The sequence below is a fragment of the Mytilus edulis genome, chromosome 4 (genome assembly GCF_963676685.1).
Source record: "Mytilus edulis chromosome 4, xbMytEdul2.2, whole genome shotgun sequence".
NCBI lineage: Eukaryota > Metazoa > Mollusca > Bivalvia > Mytilida > Mytilidae > Mytilus > Mytilus edulis.
Genome location: NC_092347.1, coordinates 50,722,336 through 50,744,874, shown reverse-complemented (window position 1 = coordinate 50,744,874; position 22,539 = coordinate 50,722,336). Strand labels below are relative to the sequence as shown.

Sequence of the window (22,539 nt, the reverse complement as noted above, 5' to 3'; positions counted from 1 at the left end):
TTGTATACTCAAGTGTCTAGTTTTACGATCCAACCATATCCGCTGATCTTTTTGTCACATCATTGAAAATATCTAGCATTCATGTCTAGACGACAAATTTTACAAACAAACAAATAACTTCAGCATAGTTTTTCAGGCGTATTTGAAAAAAAACCCAACCGCTCTCGAGTGGAAACACATTCACTTCTTTTGTGGTCGAAATTTTTTGAATTTGATCAATTTTGAAGAAGGACAATGTAGTTAGTAGCATACAGTGATGACAGAAAGAACAAAAGAATATATATTTAGCATCCTCGGTGGGATTCGAACCGACGAACTCTGGCTCAAAAGTCCAGCGCGCTATCCCTTGCACTACGCGGACATCCCTATCAAGTTGTCAACTATATCATTTATTCTAAAACAAGCCTTAAATTTGATTAAAGCTATAGTGAAATGTTTATATAATACATAATAAATAGTGATGGTTTTTGTGTGTGTGTTATTATTAACCGTTCGTTGTCTAGAATACATTCACCACTTTGTATTTGATATACGACATGTAACAAGTTATCGCTTGGTATCTAAAAGGTTCTCAAGTGAGATTGTACATGTTGTATAATGATGTACTTTTACAATCCAACCATATTCGCTGATTTTTTGATTTTTTTTTTTGTCGTTTCATTGAAAATATCTAGACGACAAAATTTACAATTAAAACAAAAAAGCAGCATAAGTTTTTCAGGCGTTTTTTGAAGAAAAAAAAATCTCGAGTGGAAAAATATTCACATCTCTTATGTTTGAAAATTCACATTGATCAATTTTGAAGAAGGAGAATGTAGATAGCTAAGTGGATGTATACAGTGATGACGGAACGAACAAAAATATTTTGTTTTGCATCCTCGGTGGGATTCGAACCCACGACCTCCGGATTAGAAGTCCGGCGCGCTATCCCCTGCGCTACGAGGACATACCTATCATGTTGCTAACTATATCATTTATTCGTAAACGCATTTTGCAACCTTTGAAATTGATTTTAGTTAGTCAAATGTTTATATAACGAATGGTGACTTTTTTTGTTGTTGTTGTTGACGGGAATTAGAATATAGGAGTGAAAATGTTGTTAACTGTTCGCTATCTGGAATACATTCTCCACTTTGTATTTGATATATATGACATTTAAATAAATGTTACCATCTATAGTTAAATTGTTGCTTCGTATCTAAAAGGTACTGATATTGTATACTCAAGTGTCTAGTTTTACGATCCAACCATATCCGCTGATCTTTTTGTCACATCATTGAAAATATCTAGCATTCATGTCTAGACGACAAATTTTACAAACAAACAAATAACTTCAGCATAGTTTTTCAGGCGTATTTGAAAAAAAACCCAACCGCTCTCGAGTGGAAACACATTCACTTCTTTTGTGGTCGAAATTTTTTGAATTTGATCAATTTTGAAGAAGGACAATGTAGTTAGTAGCATACAGTGATGACAGAAAGAACAAAAGAATATATATTTAGCATCCTCGGTGGGATTCGAACCGACGAACTCTGGCTCAAAAGTCCAGCGCGCTATCCCTTGCACTACGCGGACATCCCTATCAAGTTGTCAACTATATCATTTATTCTAAAACAAGCCTTAAATTTGATTAAAGCTATAGTGAAATGTTTATATAATACATAATAAATAGTGATGGTTTTTGTGTGTGTGTTATTATTAACCGTTCGTTGTCTAGAATACATTCACCACTTTGTATTTGATATACGACATGTAACAAGTTATCGCTTGGTATCTAAAAGGTTCTCAAGTGAGATTGTACATGTTGTATAATGATGTACTTTTACAATCCAACCATATTCGCTGATTTTTTGATTTTTTTTTTTGTCGTTTCATTGAAAATATCTAGACGACAAAATTCACAATTAAAACAAAAAAGCAGCATAAGTTTTTCAGGCGTTTTTTGAAGAAAAAAAAATCTCGAGTGGAAAAATATTCACATCTCTTATGTTTGAAAATTCACATTGATCAATTTTGAAGAAGGAGAATGTAGATAGCTAAGTGGATGTATACAGTGATGACGGAACGAACAAAAATATTTTGTTTTGCATCCTCGGTGGGATTCGAACCCACGACCTCCGGATTAGAAGTCCGGCGCGCTATCCCCTGCGCTACGAGGACATACCTATCATGTTGCTAACTATATCATTTATTCGTAAACGCATTTTGCAACCTTTGAAATTGATTTTAGTTAGTCAAATGTTTATATAACGAATGGTGACTTTTTTTGTTGTTGTTGTTGACGGGAATTAGAATATAGGAGTGAAAATGTTGTTAACTGTTCGCTATCTGGAATACATTCTCCACTTTGTATTTGATATATATGACATTTAAATAAATGTTACCATCTATAGTTAAATTGTTGCTTCGTATCTAAAAGGTACTGATATTGTATACTCAAGTGTCTAGTTTTACGATCCAACCATATCCGCTGATCTTTTTGTCACATCATTGAAAATATCTAGCATTCATGTCTAGACGACAAATTTTACAAACAAACAAATAACTTCAGCATAGTTTTTCAGGCGTATTTGAAAAAAAACCCAACCGCTCTCGAGTGGAAACACATTCACTTCTTTTGTGGTCGAAATTTTTTGAATTTGATCAATTTTGAAGAAGGACAATGTAGTTAGTAGCATACAGTGATGACAGAAAGAACAAAAGAATATATATTTAGCATCCTCGGTGGGATTCGAACCGACGAACTCTGGCTCAAAAGTCCAGCGCGCTATCCCTTGCACTACGCGGACATCCCTATCAAGTTGTCAACTATATCATTTATTCTAAAACAAGCCTTAAATTTGATTAAAGCTATAGTGAAATGTTTATATAATACATAATAAATAGTGATGGTTTTTGTGTGTGTGTTATTATTAACCGTTCGTTGTCTAGAATACATTCACCACTTTGTATTTGATATACGACATGTAACAAGTTATCGCTTGGTATCTAAAAGGTTCTCAAGTGAGATTGTACATGTTGTATAATGATGTACTTTTACAATCCAACCATATTCGCTGATTTTTTGATTTTTTTTTTTGTCGTTTCATTGAAAATATCTAGACGACAAAATTTACAATTAAAACAAAAAAGCAGCATAAGTTTTTCAGGCGTTTTTTGAAGAAAAAAAAATCTCGAGTGGAAAAATATTCACATCTCTTATGTTTGAAAATTCACATTGATCAATTTTGAAGAAGGAGAATGTAGATAGCTAAGTGGATGTATACAGTGATGACGGAACGAACAAAAATATTTTGTTTTGCATCCTCGGTGGGATTCGAACCCACGACCTCCGGATTAGAAGTCCGGCGCGCTATCCCCTGCGCTACGAGGACATACCTATCATGTTGCTAACTATATCATTTATTCGTAAACGCATTTTGCAACCTTTGAAATTGATTTTAGTTAGTCAAATGTTTATATAACGAATGGTGACTTTTTTTGTTGTTGTTGTTGACGGGAATTAGAATATAGGAGTGAAAATGTTGTTAACTGTTCGCTATCTGGAATACATTCTCCACTTTGTATTTGATATATATGACATTTGAATAAATGTTACCATCTATAGTTAAATTGTTGCTTCGTATCTAAAAGGTACTGATATTGTATACTCAAGTGTCTAGTTTTACGATCCAACCATATCCGCTGATCTTTTTGTCACATCATTGAAAATATCTAGCATTCATGTCTAGACGACAAATTTTACAAACAAACAAATAACTTCAGCATAGTTTTTCAGGCGTATTTGAAAAAAAACCCAACCGCTCTCGAGTGGAAACACATTCACTTCTTTTGTGGTCGAAATTTTTTGAATTTGATCAATTTTGAAGAAGGACAATGTAGTTAGTAGCATACAGTGATGACAGAAAGAACAAAAGAATATATATTTAGCATCCTCGGTGGGATTCGAACCGACGAACTCTGGCTCAAAAGTCCAGCGCGCTATCCCTTGCACTACGCGGACATCCCTATCAAGTTGTCAACTATATCATTTATTCTAAAACAAGCCTTAAATTTGATTAAAGCTATAGTGAAATGTTTATATAATACATAATAAATAGTGATGGTTTTTGTGTGTGTGTTATTATTAACCGTTCGTTGTCTAGAATACATTCACCACTTTGTATTTGATATACGACATGTAACAAGTTATCGCTTGGTATCTAAAAGGTTCTCAAGTGAGATTGTACATGTTGTATAATGATGTACTTTTACAATCCAACCATATTCGCTGATTTTTTGATTTTTTTTTTTGTCGTTTCATTGAAAATATCTAGACGACAAAATTTACAATTAAAACAAAAAAGCAGCATAAGTTTTTCAGGCGTTTTTTGAAGAAAAAAAAATCTCGAGTGGAAAAATATTCACATCTCTTATGTTTGAAAATTCACATTGATCAATTTTGAAGAAGGAGAATGTAGATAGCTAAGTGGATGTATACAGTGATGACGGAACGAACAAAAATATTTTGTTTTGCATCCTCGGTGGGATTCGAACCCACGACCTCCGGATTAGAAGTCCGGCGCGCTATCCCCTGCGCTACGAGGACATACCTATCATGTTGCTAACTATATCATTTATTCGTAAACGCATTTTGCAACCTTTGAAATTGATTTTAGTTAGTCAAATGTTTATATAACGAATGGTGACTTTTTTTGTTGTTGTTGTTGACGGGAATTAGAATATAGGAGTGAAAATGTTGTTAACTGTTCGCTATCTGGAATACATTCTCCACTTTGTATTTGATATATATGACATTTGAATAAATGTTACCATCTATAGTTAAATTGTTGCTTCGTATCTAAAAGGTACTGATATTGTATACTCAAGTGTCTAGTTTTACGATCCAACCATATCCGCTGATCTTTTTGTCACATCATTGAAAATATCTAGCATTCATGTCTAGACGACAAATTTTACAAACAAACAAATAACTTCAGCATAGTTTTTCAGGCGTATTTGAAAAAAAACCCAACCGCTCTCGAGTGGAAACACATTCACTTCTTTTGTGGTCGAAATTTTTTGAATTTGATCAATTTTGAAGAAGGACAATGTAGTTAGTAGCATACAGTGATGACAGAAAGAACAAAAGAATATATATTTAGCATCCTCGGTGGGATTCGAACCGACGAACTCTGGCTCAAAAGTCCAGCGCGCTATCCCTTGCACTACGCGGACATCCCTATCAAGTTGTCAACTATATCATTTATTCTAAAACAAGCCTTAAATTTGATTAAAGCTATAGTGAAATGTTTATATAATACATAATAAATAGTGATGGTTTTTGTGTGTGTGTTATTATTAACCGTTCGTTGTCTAGAATACATTCACCACTTTGTATTTGATATACGACATGTAACAAGTTATCGCTTGGTATCTAAAAGGTTCTCAAGTGAGATTGTACATGTTGTATAATGATGTACTTTTACAATCCAACCATATTCGCTGATTTTTTGATTTTTTTTTTTGTCGTTTCATTGAAAATATCTAGACGACAAAATTTACAATTAAAACAAAAAAGCAGCATAAGTTTTTCAGGCGTTTTTTGAAGAAAAAAAAATCTCGAGTGGAAAAATATTCACATCTCTTATGTTTGAAAATTCACATTGATCAATTTTGAAGAAGGAGAATGTAGATAGCTAAGTGGATGTATACAGTGATGACGGAACGAACAAAAATATTTTGTTTTGCATCCTCGGTGGGATTCGAACCCACGACCTCCGGATTAGAAGTCCGGCGCGCTATCCCCTGCGCTACGAGGACATACCTATCATGTTGCTAACTATATCATTTATTCGTAAACGCATTTTGCAACCTTTGAAATTGATTTTAGTTAGTCAAATGTTTATATAACGAATGGTGACTTTTTTTGTTGTTGTTGTTGACGGGAATTAGAATATAGGAGTGAAAATGTTGTTAACTGTTCGCTATCTGGAATACATTCTCCACTTTGTATTTGATATATATGACATTTGAATAAATGTTACCATCTATAGTTAAATTGTTGCTTCGTATCTAAAAGGTACTGATATTGTATACTCAAGTGTCTAGTTTTACGATCCAACCATATCCGCTGATCTTTTTGTCACATCATTGAAAATATCTAGCATTCATGTCTAGACGACAAATTTTACAAACAAACAAATAACTTCAGCATAGTTTTTCAGGCGTATTTGAAAAAAAACCCAACCGCTCTCGAGTGGAAACACATTCACTTCTTTTGTGGTCGAAATTTTTTGAATTTGATCAATTTTGAAGAAGGACAATGTAGTTAGTAGCATACAGTGATGACAGAAAGAACAAAAGAATATATATTTAGCATCCTCGGTGGGATTCGAACCGACGAACTCTGGCTCAAAAGTCCAGCGCGCTATCCCTTGCACTACGCGGACATCCCTATCAAGTTGTCAACTATATCATTTATTCTAAAACAAGCCTTAAATTTGATTAAAGCTATAGTGAAATGTTTATATAATACATAATAAATAGTGATGGTTTTTGTGTGTGTGTTATTATTAACCGTTCGTTGTCTAGAATACATTCACCACTTTGTATTTGATATACGACATGTAACAAGTTATCGCTTGGTATCTAAAAGGTTCTCAAGTGAGATTGTACATGTTGTATAATGATGTACTTTTACAATCCAACCATATTCGCTGATTTTTTGATTTTTTTTTTTGTCGTTTCATTGAAAATATCTAGACGACAAAATTTACAATTAAAACAAAAAAGCAGCATAAGTTTTTCAGGCGTTTTTTGAAGAAAAAAAAATCTCGAGTGGAAAAATATTCACATCTCTTATGTTTGAAAATTCACATTGATCAATTTTGAAGAAGGAGAATGTAGATAGCTAAGTGGATGTATACAGTGATGACGGAACGAACAAAAATATTTTGTTTTGCATCCTCGGTGGGATTCGAACCCACGACCTCCGGATTAGAAGTCCGGCGCGCTATCCCCTGCGCTACGAGGACATACCTATCATGTTGCTAACTATATCATTTATTCGTAAACGCATTTTGCAACCTTTGAAATTGATTTTAGTTAGTCAAATGTTTATATAACGAATGGTGACTTTTTTTGTTGTTGTTGTTGACGGGAATTAGAATATAGGAGTGAAAATGTTGTTAACTGTTCGCTATCTGGAATACATTCTCCACTTTGTATTTGATATATATGACATTTGAATAAATGTTACCATCTATAGTTAAATTGTTGCTTCGTATCTAAAAGGTACTGATATTGTATACTCAAGTGTCTAGTTTTACGATCCAACCATATCCGCTGATCTTTTTGTCACATCATTGAAAATATCTAGCATTCATGTCTAGACGACAAATTTTACAAACAAACAAATAACTTCAGCATAGTTTTTCAGGCGTATTTGAAAAAAAACCCAACCGCTCTCGAGTGGAAACACATTCACTTCTTTTGTGGTCGAAATTTTTTGAATTTGATCAATTTTGAAGAAGGACAATGTAGTTAGTAGCATACAGTGATGACAGAAAGAACAAAAGAATATATATTTAGCATCCTCGGTGGGATTCGAACCGACGAACTCTGGCTCAAAAGTCCAGCGCGCTATCCCTTGCACTACGCGGACATCCCTATCAAGTTGTCAACTATATCATTTATTCTAAAACAAGCCTTAAATTTGATTAAAGCTATAGTGAAATGTTTATATAATACATAATAAATAGTGATGGTTTTTGTGTGTGTGTTATTATTAACCGTTCGTTGTCTAGAATACATTCACCACTTTGTATTTGATATACGACATGTAACAAGTTATCGCTTGGTATCTAAAAGGTTCTCAAGTGAGATTGTACATGTTGTATAATGATGTACTTTTACAATCCAACCATATTCGCTGATTTTTTGATTTTTTTTTTTGTCGTTTCATTGAAAATATCTAGACGACAAAATTTACAATTAAAACAAAAAAGCAGCATAAGTTTTTCAGGCGTTTTTTGAAGAAAAAAAAATCTCGAGTGGAAAAATATTCACATCTCTTATGTTTGAAAATTCACATTGATCAATTTTGAAGAAGGAGAATGTAGATAGCTAAGTGGATGTATACAGTGATGACGGAACGAACAAAAATATTTTGTTTTGCATCCTCGGTGGGATTCGAACCCACGACCTCCGGATTAGAAGTCCGGCGCGCTATCCCCTGCGCTACGAGGACATACCTATCATGTTGCTAACTATATCATTTATTCGTAAACGCATTTTGCAACCTTTGAAATTGATTTTAGTTAGTCAAATGTTTATATAACGAATGGTGACTTTTTTTGTTGTTGTTGTTGACGGGAATTAGAATATAGGAGTGAAAATGTTGTTAACTGTTCGCTATCTGGAATACATTCTCCACTTTGTATTTGATATATATGACATTTAAATAAATGTTACCATCTATAGTTAAATTGTTGCTTCGTATCTAAAAGGTACTGATATTGTATACTCAAGTGTCTAGTTTTACGATCCAACCATATCCGCTGATCTTTTTGTCACATCATTGAAAATATCTAGCATTCATGTCTAGACGACAAATTTTACAAACAAACAAATAACTTCAGCATAGTTTTTCAGGCGTATTTGAAAAAAAACCCAACCGCTCTCGAGTGGAAACACATTCACTTCTTTTGTGGTCGAAATTTTTTGAATTTGATCAATTTTGAAGAAGGACAATGTAGTTAGTAGCATACAGTGATGACAGAAAGAACAAAAGAATATATATTTAGCATCCTCGGTGGGATTCGAACCGACGAACTCTGGCTCAAAAGTCCAGCGCGCTATCCCTTGCACTACGCGGACATCCCTATCAAGTTGTCAACTATATCATTTATTCTAAAACAAGCCTTAAATTTGATTAAAGCTATAGTGAAATGTTTATATAATACATAATAAATAGTGATGGTTTTTGTGTGTGTGTTATTATTAACCGTTCGTTGTCTAGAATACATTCACCACTTTGTATTTGATATACGACATGTAACAAGTTATCGCTTGGTATCTAAAAGGTTCTCAAGTGAGATTGTACATGTTGTATAATGATGTACTTTTACAATCCAACCATATTCGCTGATTTTTTGATTTTTTTTTTTGTCGTTTCATTGAAAATATCTAGACGACAAAATTTACAATTAAAACAAAAAAGCAGCATAAGTTTTTCAGGCGTTTTTTGAAGAAAAAAAAATCTCGAGTGGAAAAATATTCACATCTCTTATGTTTGAAAATTCACATTGATCAATTTTGAAGAAGGAGAATGTAGATAGCTAAGTGGATGTATACAGTGATGACGGAACGAACAAAAATATTTTGTTTTGCATCCTCGGTGGGATTCGAACCCACGACCTCCGGATTAGAAGTCCGGCGCGCTATCCCCTGCGCTACGAGGACATACCTATCATGTTGCTAACTATATCATTTATTCGTAAACGCATTTTGCAACCTTTGAAATTGATTTTAGTTAGTCAAATGTTTATATAACGAATGGTGACTTTTTTTGTTGTTGTTGTTGACGGGAATTAGAATATAGGAGTGAAAATGTTGTTAACTGTTCGCTATCTGGAATACATTCTCCACTTTGTATTTGATATATATGACATTTAAATAAATGTTACCATCTATAGTTAAATTGTTGCTTCGTATCTAAAAGGTACTGATATTGTATACTCAAGTGTCTAGTTTTACGATCCAACCATATCCGCTGATCTTTTTGTCACATCATTGAAAATATCTAGCATTCATGTCTAGACGACAAATTTTACAAACAAACAAATAACTTCAGCATAGTTTTTCAGGCGTATTTGAAAAAAAACCCAACCGCTCTCGAGTGGAAACACATTCACTTCTTTTGTGGTCGAAATTTTTTGAATTTGATCAATTTTGAAGAAGGACAATGTAGTTAGTAGCATACAGTGATGACAGAAAGAACAAAAGAATATATATTTAGCATCCTCGGTGGGATTCGAACCGACGAACTCTGGCTCAAAAGTCCAGCGCGCTATCCCTTGCACTACGCGGACATCCCTATCAAGTTGTCAACTATATCATTTATTCTAAAACAAGCCTTAAATTTGATTAAAGCTATAGTGAAATGTTTATATAATACATAATAAATAGTGATGGTTTTTGTGTGTGTGTTATTATTAACCGTTCGTTGTCTAGAATACATTCACCACTTTGTATTTGATATACGACATGTAACAAGTTATCGCTTGGTATCTAAAAGGTTCTCAAGTGAGATTGTACATGTTGTATAATGATGTACTTTTACAATCCAACCATATTCGCTGATTTTTTGATTTTTTTTTTTGTCGTTTCATTGAAAATATCTAGACGACAAAATTTACAATTAAAACAAAAAAGCAGCATAAGTTTTTCAGGCGTTTTTTGAAGAAAAAAAAATCTCGAGTGGAAAAATATTCACATCTCTTATGTTTGAAAATTCACATTGATCAATTTTGAAGAAGGAGAATGTAGATAGCTAAGTGGATGTATACAGTGATGACGGAACGAACAAAAATATTTTGTTTTGCATCCTCGGTGGGATTCGAACCCACGACCTCCGGATTAGAAGTCCGGCGCGCTATCCCCTGCGCTACGAGGACATACCTATCATGTTGCTAACTATATCATTTATTCGTAAACGCATTTTGCAACCTTTGAAATTGATTTTAGTTAGTCAAATGTTTATATAACGAATGGTGACTTTTTTTGTTGTTGTTGTTGACGGGAATTAGAATATAGGAGTGAAAATGTTGTTAACTGTTCGCTATCTGGAATACATTCTCCACTTTGTATTTGATATATATGACATTTAAATAAATGTTACCATCTATAGTTAAATTGTTGCTTCGTATCTAAAAGGTACTGATATTGTATACTCAAGTGTCTAGTTTTACGATCCAACCATATCCGCTGATCTTTTTGTCACATCATTGAAAATATCTAGCATTCATGTCTAGACGACAAATTTTACAAACAAACAAATAACTTCAGCATAGTTTTTCAGGCGTATTTGAAAAAAAACCCAACCGCTCTCGAGTGGAAACACATTCACTTCTTTTGTGGTCGAAATTTTTTGAATTTGATCAATTTTGAAGAAGGACAATGTAGTTAGTAGCATACAGTGATGACAGAAAGAACAAAAGAATATATATTTAGCATCCTCGGTGGGATTCGAACCGACGAACTCTGGCTCAAAAGTCCAGCGCGCTATCCCTTGCACTACGCGGACATCCCTATCAAGTTGTCAACTATATCATTTATTCTAAAACAAGCCTTAAATTTGATTAAAGCTATAGTGAAATGTTTATATAATACATAATAAATAGTGATGGTTTTTGTGTGTGTGTTATTATTAACCGTTCGTTGTCTAGAATACATTCACCACTTTGTATTTGATATACGACATGTAACAAGTTATCGCTTGGTATCTAAAAGGTTCTCAAGTGAGATTGTACATGTTGTATAATGATGTACTTTTACAATCCAACCATATTCGCTGATTTTTTGATTTTTTTTTTTGTCGTTTCATTGAAAATATCTAGACGACAAAATTTACAATTAAAACAAAAAAGCAGCATAAGTTTTTCAGGCGTTTTTTGAAGAAAAAAAAATCTCGAGTGGAAAAATATTCACATCTCTTATGTTTGAAAATTCACATTGATCAATTTTGAAGAAGGAGAATGTAGATAGCTAAGTGGATGTATACAGTGATGACGGAACGAACAAAAATATTTTGTTTTGCATCCTCGGTGGGATTCGAACCCACGACCTCCGGATTAGAAGTCCGGCGCGCTATCCCCTGCGCTACGAGGACATACCTATCATGTTGCTAACTATATCATTTATTCGTAAACGCATTTTGCAACCTTTGAAATTGATTTTAGTTAGTCAAATGTTTATATAACGAATGGTGACTTTTTTTGTTGTTGTTGTTGACGGGAATTAGAATATAGGAGTGAAAATGTTGTTAACTGTTCGCTATCTGGAATACATTCTCCACTTTGTATTTGATATATATGACATTTAAATAAATGTTACCATCTATAGTTAAATTGTTGCTTCGTATCTAAAAGGTACTGATATTGTATACTCAAGTGTCTAGTTTTACGATCCAACCATATCCGCTGATCTTTTTGTCACATCATTGAAAATATCTAGCATTCATGTCTAGACGACAAATTTTACAAACAAACAAATAACTTCAGCATAGTTTTTCAGGCGTATTTGAAAAAAAACCCAACCGCTCTCGAGTGGAAACACATTCACTTCTTTTGTGGTCGAAATTTTTTGAATTTGATCAATTTTGAAGAAGGACAATGTAGTTAGTAGCATACAGTGATGACAGAAAGAACAAAAGAATATATATTTAGCATCCTCGGTGGGATTCGAACCGACGAACTCTGGCTCAAAAGTCCAGCGCGCTATCCCTTGCACTACGCGGACATCCCTATCAAGTTGTCAACTATATCATTTATTCTAAAACAAGCCTTAAATTTGATTAAAGCTATAGTGAAATGTTTATATAATACATAATAAATAGTGATGGTTTTTGTGTGTGTGTTATTATTAACCGTTCGTTGTCTAGAATACATTCACCACTTTGTATTTGATATACGACATGTAACAAGTTATCGCTTGGTATCTAAAAGGTTCTCAAGTGAGATTGTACATGTTGTATAATGATGTACTTTTACAATCCAACCATATTCGCTGATTTTTTGATTTTTTTTTTTGTCGTTTCATTGAAAATATCTAGACGACAAAATTTACAATTAAAACAAAAAAGCAGCATAAGTTTTTCAGGCGTTTTTTGAAGAAAAAAAAATCTCGAGTGGAAAAATATTCACATCTCTTATGTTTGAAAATTCACATTGATCAATTTTGAAGAAGGAGAATGTAGATAGCTAAGTGGATGTATACAGTGATGACGGAACGAACAAAAATATTTTGTTTTGCATCCTCGGTGGGATTCGAACCCACGACCTCCGGATTAGAAGTCCAGCGCGCTATCCCTTGCACTACGCGGACATCCCTATCAAGTTGTCAACTATATCATTTATTCTAAAACAAGCCTTAAATTTGATTAAAGCTATAGTGAAATGTTTATATAATACATAATAAATAGTGATGGTTTTTGTGTGTGTGTTATTATTAACCGTTCGTTGTCTAGAATACATTCACCACTTTGTATTTGATATACGACATGTAACAAGTTATCGCTTGGTATCTAAAAGGTTCTCAAGTGAGATTGTACATGTTGTATAATGATGTACTTTTACAATCCAACCATATTCGCTGATTTTTTGATTTTTTTTTTTGTCGTTTCATTGAAAATATCTAGACGACAAAATTTACAATTAAAACAAAAAAGCAGCATAAGTTTTTCAGGCGTTTTTTGAAGAAAAAAAAATCTCGAGTGGAAAAATATTCACATCTCTTATGTTTGAAAATTCACATTGATCAATTTTGAAGAAGGAGAATGTAGATAGCTAAGTGGATGTATACAGTGATGACGGAACGAACAAAAATATTTTGTTTTGCATCCTCGGTGGGATTCGAACCCACGACCTCCGGATTAGAAGTCCGGCGCGCTATCCCCTGCGCTACGAGGACATACCTATCATGTTGCTAACTATATCATTTATTCGTAAACGCATTTTGCAACCTTTGAAATTGATTTTAGTTAGTCAAATGTTTATATAACGAATGGTGACTTTTTTTGTTGTTGTTGTTGACGGGAATTAGAATATAGGAGTGAAAATGTTGTTAACTGTTCGCTATCTGGAATACATTCTCCACTTTGTATTTGATATATATGACATTTAAATAAATGTTACCATCTATAGTTAAATTGTTGCTTCGTATCTATAGTGAAATGCAGTGAAGTTTAGCATTTGATAGTTCATTGATAACATTCTGGCGTATCATAAACAAACAACTTGTAACGTCTCATTTCATTGGCCGAAAGATTCAAATACAAAAACAATGTAGTCAGTGTGCACGTGAATTGACACAGGTGACCGACAATGGAATGTACTATGTTACTACGAACGTAAAAACGAGGATTTGTTTAATTTACAAACCTTTGGTCAAAAGAATTAAATAAATCTTTTGTTAACTTCAAATAGTGGGGTCGAAATATTGTACTGATATTTTGTATTCAGTAAATATTCTAAGTTTTTTATGCATGCAGCAACTCAATTATCGTGTACCGCATAATGAGAAATATAAGGATAAAATAAAATGCATGTGCCGCTTTTATACAAATGAATATATGAACCACTTTTAATTTCTTTCATACTGACGATAGGTTATAATCCTAACAATGTCGTAGTCACTTATAATAAGGATCCATTACAATAATTAATGATGGGTTGCACTGACATTCCTCTTTTATTATTTTCATGCTATAAAACATACACACAGTAGCTAAGCGTACCATAAACGGAGGAAATTGTCCCCCAAAATAGAAACAAAATAACTTTAATCGTATCATTTCTGCACCTGAATGAATTCAGTGAAGGCATGTTGTTGTAATAAATTGAAAAGTTACATCGGCGAAGATTATTCAGTTCTTTTGCATGTGTTGAACAAAACAATAATTTAATACTTGTGAGAAATGTCGTAGTTTACAAGGAACAATTCTCGTTTGAATTATTTTACATTGTCATTTCGGGGCCTTTTATGGCTGACTTTGCGGTATGGGCTTTGCTCATTATTGAAAGCCGTACGGTGATCTATTATAGTTGTTAATTTCTGTGTTATTTTGTTCTTTTGTGGAGAGTTGTCTCATTGGCAATCATACCACATCTTCTTTTATATATGTATTTATAGTATATAAGGTATTATCCCGCAGTTAAGATGTGTCCACTTTTTAAGAACACATCTGTAAAAAACGGACGCCCACCGGACAGAAGGGGTCAGAAGGGCAATCATACCACATCTTCTATTTTAAATATAAATGTACTGTTTTCGATTTTAAATGGATGAACATTTATTTTTTAATTTTATACTGTAAGAATAGAGCTGCATAACATTGTTAAACTATTCGCTAAAGTAATTGTAGTATGTATTCGTATTTAAAATTAAAGACATTAAATACAAAACGAAACATGTATGATAAACTGATAAACAAAATATCAAGAAATTAAGGATGACTAAATGCATGTACAAGAAGAAACTCACCTTTTTATCAAAACATTTTATGAATAAACACTTTTTTTTAAAAACTCATTGTTTCTATTTACATGTACATATTTACAATTATTATATACAATTTACGTTCGTTTTTCAACTGAGAATAGCAAAACCTCATGAAGTATATCGTTGGAGTTTATAAACTATATTTAATTCCCCTGTGCCATGGTTTGCCATCTGCGTTTTTTTTTAACAAAGCATGGTTGGTTACATATTATGAATTTACTTACAATTTCGGAATTTTTTTTCTCAAGTAAACGGAATCAGAAAAAAATCACTATCCTGTGTCGAATACCTAAAGCTTGTCAAAGAATATGAAAAATGTTTGTAGAAAAGTACGGTTTCATTTTTCAAGTACAACGCTAATTCATCGAGTCTATTGAGTGAAAGAAAAGGCAGGATGAGCAACTTGTGGGGGGAGTCCATGAAAAAAAATATGTGGATTGAGTTTTTTTTTAGTTTTTCATTGAACTTTTGATGTCGTCCCTTGATCCAGAGGACAAATTTGAATTAAATATTTCGATGTGAAAACTGTTAAGATTTTAAAGTTTAAAATTTTACTATCAATTGCAGAAAATTATAAAACCAATGAATTTCAAATGCACATTTATAAAAGCTAGAATTGTGATTGCTTAATCAAGAACACAATCATGTACGCAAATACGACGATGGAAGCTTTAAACGACCTTGACCAGCTACGTGAATATTGATCAGTCCATTCAACGTTATAGTACGTGTGTTCTATTTTCGCAGGTGTGAGGTCGATGGTTTGAATTGACCAATGAAAACGATCGTTCCTTAAAGAGTTAATCTAATAAAGTTTGTTTGAGTGATTACGTCGCAATACCTTTCGCTAAGCTTTACCGCATATGAGTATAAAAGGTACTGATATTGTATACTCAAGTGTCTAGTTTTACGATCCAACCATATCCGCTGATCTTTTTGTCACATCATTGAAAATATCTAGCATTCATGTCTAGACGACAAATTTTACAAACAAACAAATAACTTCAGCATAGTTTTTCAGGCGTATTTGAAAAAAAACCCAACCGCTCTCGAGTGGAAACACATTCACTTCTTTTGTGGTCGAAATTTTTTGAATTTGATCAATTTTGAAGAAGGACAATGTAGTTAGTAGCATACAGTGATGACAGAAAGAACAAAAGAATATATATTTAGCATCCTCGGTGGGATTCGAACCGACGAACTCTGGCTCAAAAGTCCAGCGCGCTATCCCTTGCACTACGCGGACATCCCTATCAAGTTGTCAACTATATCATTTATTCTAAAACAAGCCTTAAATTTGATTAAAGCTATAGTGAAATGTTTATATAATACATAATAAATAGTGATGGTTTTTGTGTGTGTGTTATTATTAACCGTTCGTTGTCTAGAATACATTCACCACTTTGTATTTGATATACGACATGTAACAAGTTATCGCTTGGTATCTAAAAGGTTCTCAAGTGAGATTGTACATGTTGTATAATGATGTACTTTTACAATCCAACCATATTCGCTGATTTTTTGATTTTTTTTTTTTGTCGTTTCATTGAAAATATCTAGACGACAAAATTTACAATTAAAACAAAAAAGCAGCATAAGTTTTTCAGGCGTTTTTTGAAGAAAAAAAAATCTCGAGTGGAAAAATATTCACATCTCTTATGTTTGAAAATTCACATTGATCAATTTTGAAGAAGGAGAATGTAGATAGCTAAGTGGATGTATACAGTGATGACGGAACGAACAAAAATATTTTGTTTTGCATCCTCGGTGGGATTCGAACCCACGACCTCCGGATTAGAAGTCCGGCGCGCTATCCCCTGCGCTACGAGGACATACCTATCATGTTGCTAACTATATCATTTATTCGTAAACGCATTTTGCAACCTTTGAAATTGATTTTAGTTAGTCAAATGTTTATATAACGAATGGTGACTTTTTTTGTTGTTGTTGTTGACGGGAATTAGAATATAGGAGTGAAAATGTTGTTAACTGTTCGCTATCTGGAATACATTCTCCACTTTGTATTTGATATATATGACATTTAAATAAATGTTACCATCTATAGTTAAATTGTTGCTTCGTATCTAAAAGGTACTGATATTGTATACTCAAGTGTCTAGTTTTACGATCCAACCATATCCGCTGATCTTTTTGTCACATCATTGAAAATATCTAGCATTCATGTCTAGACGACAAATTTTACAAACAAACAAATAACTTCAGCATAGTTTTTCAGGCGTATTTGAAAAAAAACCCAACCGCTCTCGAGTGGAAACACATTCACTTCTTTTGTGGTCGAAATTTTTTGAATTTGATCAATTTTGAAGAAGGACAATGTAGTTAGTAGCATACAGTGATGACAGAAAGAACAAAAGAATATATATTTAGCATCCTCGGTGGGATTCGAACCGACGAACTCTGGCTCAAAAGTCCAGCGCGCTATCCCTTGCACTACGCGGACATCCCTATCAAGTTGTCAACTATATCATTTATTCTAAAACAAGCCTTAAATTTGATTAAAGCTATAGTGAAATGTTTATATAATACATAATAAATAGTGATGGTTTTTGTGTGTGTGTTATTATTAACCGTTCGTTGTCTAGAATACATTCACCACTTTGTATTTGATATACGACATGTAACAAGTTATCGCTTGGTATCTAAAAGGTTCTCAAGTGAGATTGTACATGTTGTATAATGATGTACTTTTACAATCCAACCATATTCGCTGATTTTTTGATTTTTTTTTTTGTCGTTTCATTGAAAATATCTAGACGACAAAATTTACAATTAAAACAAAAAAGCAGCATAAGTTTTTCAGGCGTTTTTTGAAGAAAAAAAAATCTCGAGTGGAAAAATATTCACATCTCTTATGTTTGAAAATTCACATTGATCAATTTTGAAGAAGGAGAATGTAGATAGCTAAGTGGATGTATACAGTGATGACGGAACGAACAAAAATATTTTGTTTTGCATCCTCGGTGGGATTCGAACCCACGACCTCCGGATTAGAAGTCCGGCGCGCTATCCCCTGCGCTACGAGGACATACCTATCATGTTGCTAACTATATCATTTATTCGTAAACGCATTTTGCAACCTTTGAAATTGATTTTAGTTAGTCAAATGTTTATATAACGAATGGTGACTTTTTTTGTTGTTGTTGTTGACGGGAATTAGAATATAGGAGTGAAAATGTTGTTAACTGTTCGCTATCTGGAATACATTCTCCACTTTGTATTTGATATATATGACATTTAAATAAATGTTACCATCTATAGTTAAATTGTTGCTTCGTATCTAAAAGGTACTGATATTGTATACTCAAGTGTCTAGTTTTACGATCCAACCATATCCGCTGATCTTTTTGTCACATCATTGAAAATATCTAGCATTCATGTCTAGACGACAAATTTTACAAACAAACAAATAACTTCAGCATAGTTTTTCAGGCGTATTTGAAAAAAAACCCAACCGCTCTCGAGTGGAAACACATTCACTTCTTTTGTGGTCGAAATTTTTTGAATTTGATCAATTTTGAAGAAGGACAATGTAGTTAGTAGCATACAGTGATGACAGAAAGAACAAAAGAATATATATTTAGCATCCTCGGTGGGATTCGAACCGACGAACTCTGGCTCAAAAGTCCAGCGCGCTATCCCTTGCACTACGCGGACATCCCTATCAAGTTGTCAACTATATCATTTATTCTAAAACAAGCCTTAAATTTGATTAAAGCTATAGTGAAATGTTTATATAATACATAATAAATAGTGATGGTTTTTGTGTGTGTGTTATTATTAACCGTTCGTTGTCTAGAATACATTCACCACTTTGTATTTGATATACGACATGTAACAAGTTATCGCTTGGTATCTAAAAGGTTCTCAAGTGAGATTGTACATGTTGTATAATGATGTACTTTTACAATCCAACCATATTCGCTGATTTTTTGATTTTTTTTTTTGTCGTTTCATTGAAAATATCTAGACGACAAAATTTACAATTAAAACAAAAAAGCAGCATAAGTTTTTCAGGCGTTTTTTGAAGAAAAAAAAATCTCGAGTGGAAAAATATTCACATCTCTTATGTTTGAAAATTCACATTGATCAATTTTGAAGAAGGAGAATGTAGATAGCTAAGTGGATGTATACAGTGATGACGGAACGAACAAAAATATTTTGTTTTGCATCCTCGGTGGGATTCGAACCCACGACCTCCGGATTAGAAGTCCGGCGCGCTATCCCCTGCGCTACGAGGACATACCTATCATGTTGCTAACTATATCATTTATTCGTAAACGCATTTTGCAACCTTTGAAATTGATTTTAGTTAGTCAAATGTTTATATAACGAATGGTGACTTTTTTTGTTGTTGTTGTTGACGGGAATTAGAATATAGGAGTGAAAATGTTGTTAACTGTTCGCTATCTGGAATACATTCTCCACTTTGTATTTGATATATATGACATTTAAATAAATGTTACCATCTATAGTTAAATTGTTGCTTCGTATCTAAAAGGTACTGATATTGTATACTCAAGTGTCTAGTTTTACGATCCAACCATATCCGCTGATCTTTTTGTCACATCATTGAAAATATCTAGCATTCATGTCTAGACGACAAATTTTACAAACAAACAAATAACTTCAGCATAGTTTTTCAGGCGTATTTGAAAAAAAACCCAACCGCTCTCGAGTGGAAACACATTCACTTCTTTTGTGGTCGAAATTTTTTGAATTTGATCAATTTTGAAGAAGGACAATGTAGTTAGTAGCATACAGTGATGACAGAAAGAACAAAAGAATATATATTTAGCATCCTCGGTGGGATTCGAACCGACGAACTCTGGCTCAAAAGTCCAGCGCGCTATCCCTTGCACTACGCGGACATCCCTATCAAGTTGTCAACTATATCATTTATTCTAAAACAAGCCTTAAATTTGATTAAAGCTATAGTGAAATGTTTATATAATACATAATAAATAGTGATGGTTTTTGTGTGTGTGTTATTATTAACCGTTCGTTGTCTAGAATACATTCACCACTTTGTATTTGATATACGACATGTAACAAGTTATCGCTTGGTATCTAAAAGGTTCTCAAGTGAGATTGTACATGTTGTATAATGATGTACTTTTACAATCCAACCATATTCGCTGATTTTTTGATTTTTTTTTTTGTCGTTTCATTGAAAATATCTAGACGACAAAATTTACAATTAAAACAAAAAAGCAGCATAAGTTTTTCAGGCGTTTTTTGAAGAAAAAAAAATCTCGAGTGGAAAAATATTCACATCTCTTATGTTTGAAAATTCACATTGATCAATTTTGAAGAAGGAGAATGTAGATAGCTAAGTGGATGTATACAGTGATGACGGAACGAACAAAAATATTTTGTTTTGCATCCTCGGTGGGATTCGAACCCACGACCTCCGGATTAGAAGTCCGGCGCGCTATCCCCTGCGCTACGAGGACATACCTATCATGTTGCTAACTATATCATTTATTCGTAAACGCATTTTGCAACCTTTGAAATTGATTTTAGTTAGTCAAATGTTTATATAACGAATGGTGACTTTTTTTGTTGTTGTTGTTGACGGGAATTAGAATATAGGAGTGAAAATGTTGTTAACTGTTCGCTATCTGGAATACATTCTCCACTTTGTATTTGATATATATGACATTTAAATAAATGTTACCATCTATAGTTAAATTGTTGCTTCGTATCTAAAAGGTACTGATATTGTATACTCAAGTGTCTAGTTTTATGTACAATTAAATCAACATATCTTTAATGGCTTATACTGGTTCCCGGAACTTCGGATGTCCTAACATAGGTTCTTCAGATCTGACAAAAGCAGACAAAATGTGCCCTCTTTTTAAAATTTCGTGCAGTTTTTCTAACATTCAAAATTAAAAGATCAAAAGTGTTCTACAATGACCACCATAATTTCAGCTTTCATTTGATACAAAAAACACCTAAATATCCTACATATTTTGAAAGTTACACTCATGCGTAGGAACTATTTTGTGTTAAATATGTACTACTTTCTGGTATGTGCTTTCTGGCCGGGCCCGAATTAGTCGTGTTACACCTTAAGGGGTCTTGAAATCTTTTTACAGCTTCCGAAGTACTAATTTTTAACCTTTTTCAGCTGGACCAAATCACTACTTTAAAATTAATGACCCATTTTTTTTAACGTGTCATTTCCGACCCCTTCTTACTATGTTAGGCATACAACATTGAGAAATAAATTCGGAAAGGATATAAAAGTTATTGGCAAGTAACACACTATCCACACTAGGGACTATATTCGACAACGAAAATCAAGGGACGACAATTGTGGTTTCGGACCTAATAGGATAGACAAAGTTGATCAATCTTTATAAAACTTGGTATGACCAAATTAAGCTTAGTAAAACATGAGACTGCTTACCTGCTTACAAAGTTTTATGACAATAGGATATATATTATAGACAATATGATAAATTTCATATTCAACTTTGAGTGTTGAATTTTGAAAAAAATCAACCATCAACATTTTTGGCTTAAACAATTAAAATATTGCCAAATAATACTTTTTGATTGCCTTGACATATAATATATTATGTATTAAAAGCAACAGAGTACTCATTAATTTGATTTATCAGACTTACATTAATTATTCAAAAGTCAAATTTATATGAGCCTGTGCCAAAAAACTAAGGTTTTCAAATGAAGGGGTGCATACCATGAAGATGTAATATTTGCCAGCAATTCTAAATTTGAGGAGCTTTTTGGTTATAAATAATCCTTGCATATGTATTTAATGTACTATAAATGGTAAGACATGTGGCAAATAACATATCATATTAGTTTAAAAGTGCTTTAGGCCAAGTAAGACTGAAAATAATTTGGGATCAATCTAGTCCGTAGCATATATTTACATTTAAAATTGCACATTGAAGCTATAAGAAATTAAAAAAAATGTGTCTTTTTTTTATCATTTCTATACTCAGGTGCAATGATACAATAAATCTGATCACAAAAAGACTCTTGCATTCAACAATTTTTGCAGACAGTATGATCTGATACAAAGATTTTTCACTTTTTAGTGAAAAAATTACATGCAATTTTAGTCTCAACAGGCTTATATTTGAACCATTTGTTTTCCTTCAGGAGAAAAGAAAGATATTATGTAAAATGAAACAGGTACAAAAGACATTGTAAAGTGCTTTGTATATAAATTCATTGAGGTCATTATTGTGGACTTTAACTTTTATGTACCAAACTCTTCAC

The 22,539-nt window shown here is 33.0% G+C and overlaps 16 non-coding genes across 16 annotated transcripts; all 16 read right to left on the bottom strand.

The window, feature by feature from the left end:
* Nucleotides 1–873: 873 nt before the first annotated feature.
* Trnar-ucu (transfer RNA arginine (anticodon UCU)) lies at nt 874–946 on the bottom strand. The gene has a single exon. It is a non-coding gene; the product is annotated as a tRNA-Arg (tRNA).
* A 1,141-nt stretch (nt 947–2,087) lies between these two features.
* Trnar-ucu (transfer RNA arginine (anticodon UCU)) lies at nt 2,088–2,160 on the bottom strand. Its single transcript has one exon. It is a non-coding gene; the product is annotated as a tRNA-Arg (tRNA).
* Nucleotides 2,161–3,301: 1,141 nt separating this feature from the next.
* Trnar-ucu (transfer RNA arginine (anticodon UCU)) lies at nt 3,302–3,374 on the bottom strand. The gene has a single exon. It is a non-coding gene; the product is annotated as a tRNA-Arg (tRNA).
* A 1,141-nt stretch (nt 3,375–4,515) lies between these two features.
* Nucleotides 4,516–4,588, bottom strand: Trnar-ucu (transfer RNA arginine (anticodon UCU)). The gene has a single exon. It is a non-coding gene; the product is annotated as a tRNA-Arg (tRNA).
* A 1,141-nt stretch (nt 4,589–5,729) lies between these two features.
* Nucleotides 5,730–5,802, bottom strand: Trnar-ucu (transfer RNA arginine (anticodon UCU)). The gene has a single exon. It is a non-coding gene; the product is annotated as a tRNA-Arg (tRNA).
* Nucleotides 5,803–6,943: 1,141 nt separating this feature from the next.
* Nucleotides 6,944–7,016, bottom strand: Trnar-ucu (transfer RNA arginine (anticodon UCU)). Its single transcript has one exon. It is a non-coding gene; the product is annotated as a tRNA-Arg (tRNA).
* Nucleotides 7,017–8,157: 1,141 nt separating this feature from the next.
* Trnar-ucu (transfer RNA arginine (anticodon UCU)) lies at nt 8,158–8,230 on the bottom strand. Its single transcript has one exon. It is a non-coding gene; the product is annotated as a tRNA-Arg (tRNA).
* A 1,141-nt stretch (nt 8,231–9,371) lies between these two features.
* On the bottom strand, nt 9,372–9,444 carry Trnar-ucu (transfer RNA arginine (anticodon UCU)). The gene has a single exon. It is a non-coding gene; the product is annotated as a tRNA-Arg (tRNA).
* A 1,141-nt stretch (nt 9,445–10,585) lies between these two features.
* On the bottom strand, nt 10,586–10,658 carry Trnar-ucu (transfer RNA arginine (anticodon UCU)). Its single transcript has one exon. It is a non-coding gene; the product is annotated as a tRNA-Arg (tRNA).
* A 1,141-nt stretch (nt 10,659–11,799) lies between these two features.
* Nucleotides 11,800–11,872, bottom strand: Trnar-ucu (transfer RNA arginine (anticodon UCU)). The gene has a single exon. It is a non-coding gene; the product is annotated as a tRNA-Arg (tRNA).
* Nucleotides 11,873–13,013: 1,141 nt separating this feature from the next.
* Trnar-ucu (transfer RNA arginine (anticodon UCU)) lies at nt 13,014–13,086 on the bottom strand. Its single transcript has one exon. It is a non-coding gene; the product is annotated as a tRNA-Arg (tRNA).
* A 512-nt stretch (nt 13,087–13,598) lies between these two features.
* Nucleotides 13,599–13,671, bottom strand: Trnar-ucu (transfer RNA arginine (anticodon UCU)). The gene has a single exon. It is a non-coding gene; the product is annotated as a tRNA-Arg (tRNA).
* Nucleotides 13,672–17,020: 3,349 nt separating this feature from the next.
* Nucleotides 17,021–17,093, bottom strand: Trnar-ucu (transfer RNA arginine (anticodon UCU)). Its single transcript has one exon. It is a non-coding gene; the product is annotated as a tRNA-Arg (tRNA).
* Nucleotides 17,094–18,234: 1,141 nt separating this feature from the next.
* On the bottom strand, nt 18,235–18,307 carry Trnar-ucu (transfer RNA arginine (anticodon UCU)). The gene has a single exon. It is a non-coding gene; the product is annotated as a tRNA-Arg (tRNA).
* A 1,141-nt stretch (nt 18,308–19,448) lies between these two features.
* Nucleotides 19,449–19,521, bottom strand: Trnar-ucu (transfer RNA arginine (anticodon UCU)). Its single transcript has one exon. It is a non-coding gene; the product is annotated as a tRNA-Arg (tRNA).
* Nucleotides 19,522–20,662: 1,141 nt separating this feature from the next.
* On the bottom strand, nt 20,663–20,735 carry Trnar-ucu (transfer RNA arginine (anticodon UCU)). Its single transcript has one exon. It is a non-coding gene; the product is annotated as a tRNA-Arg (tRNA).
* Between the last annotated feature and the right edge of the window lie 1,804 nt (nt 20,736–22,539).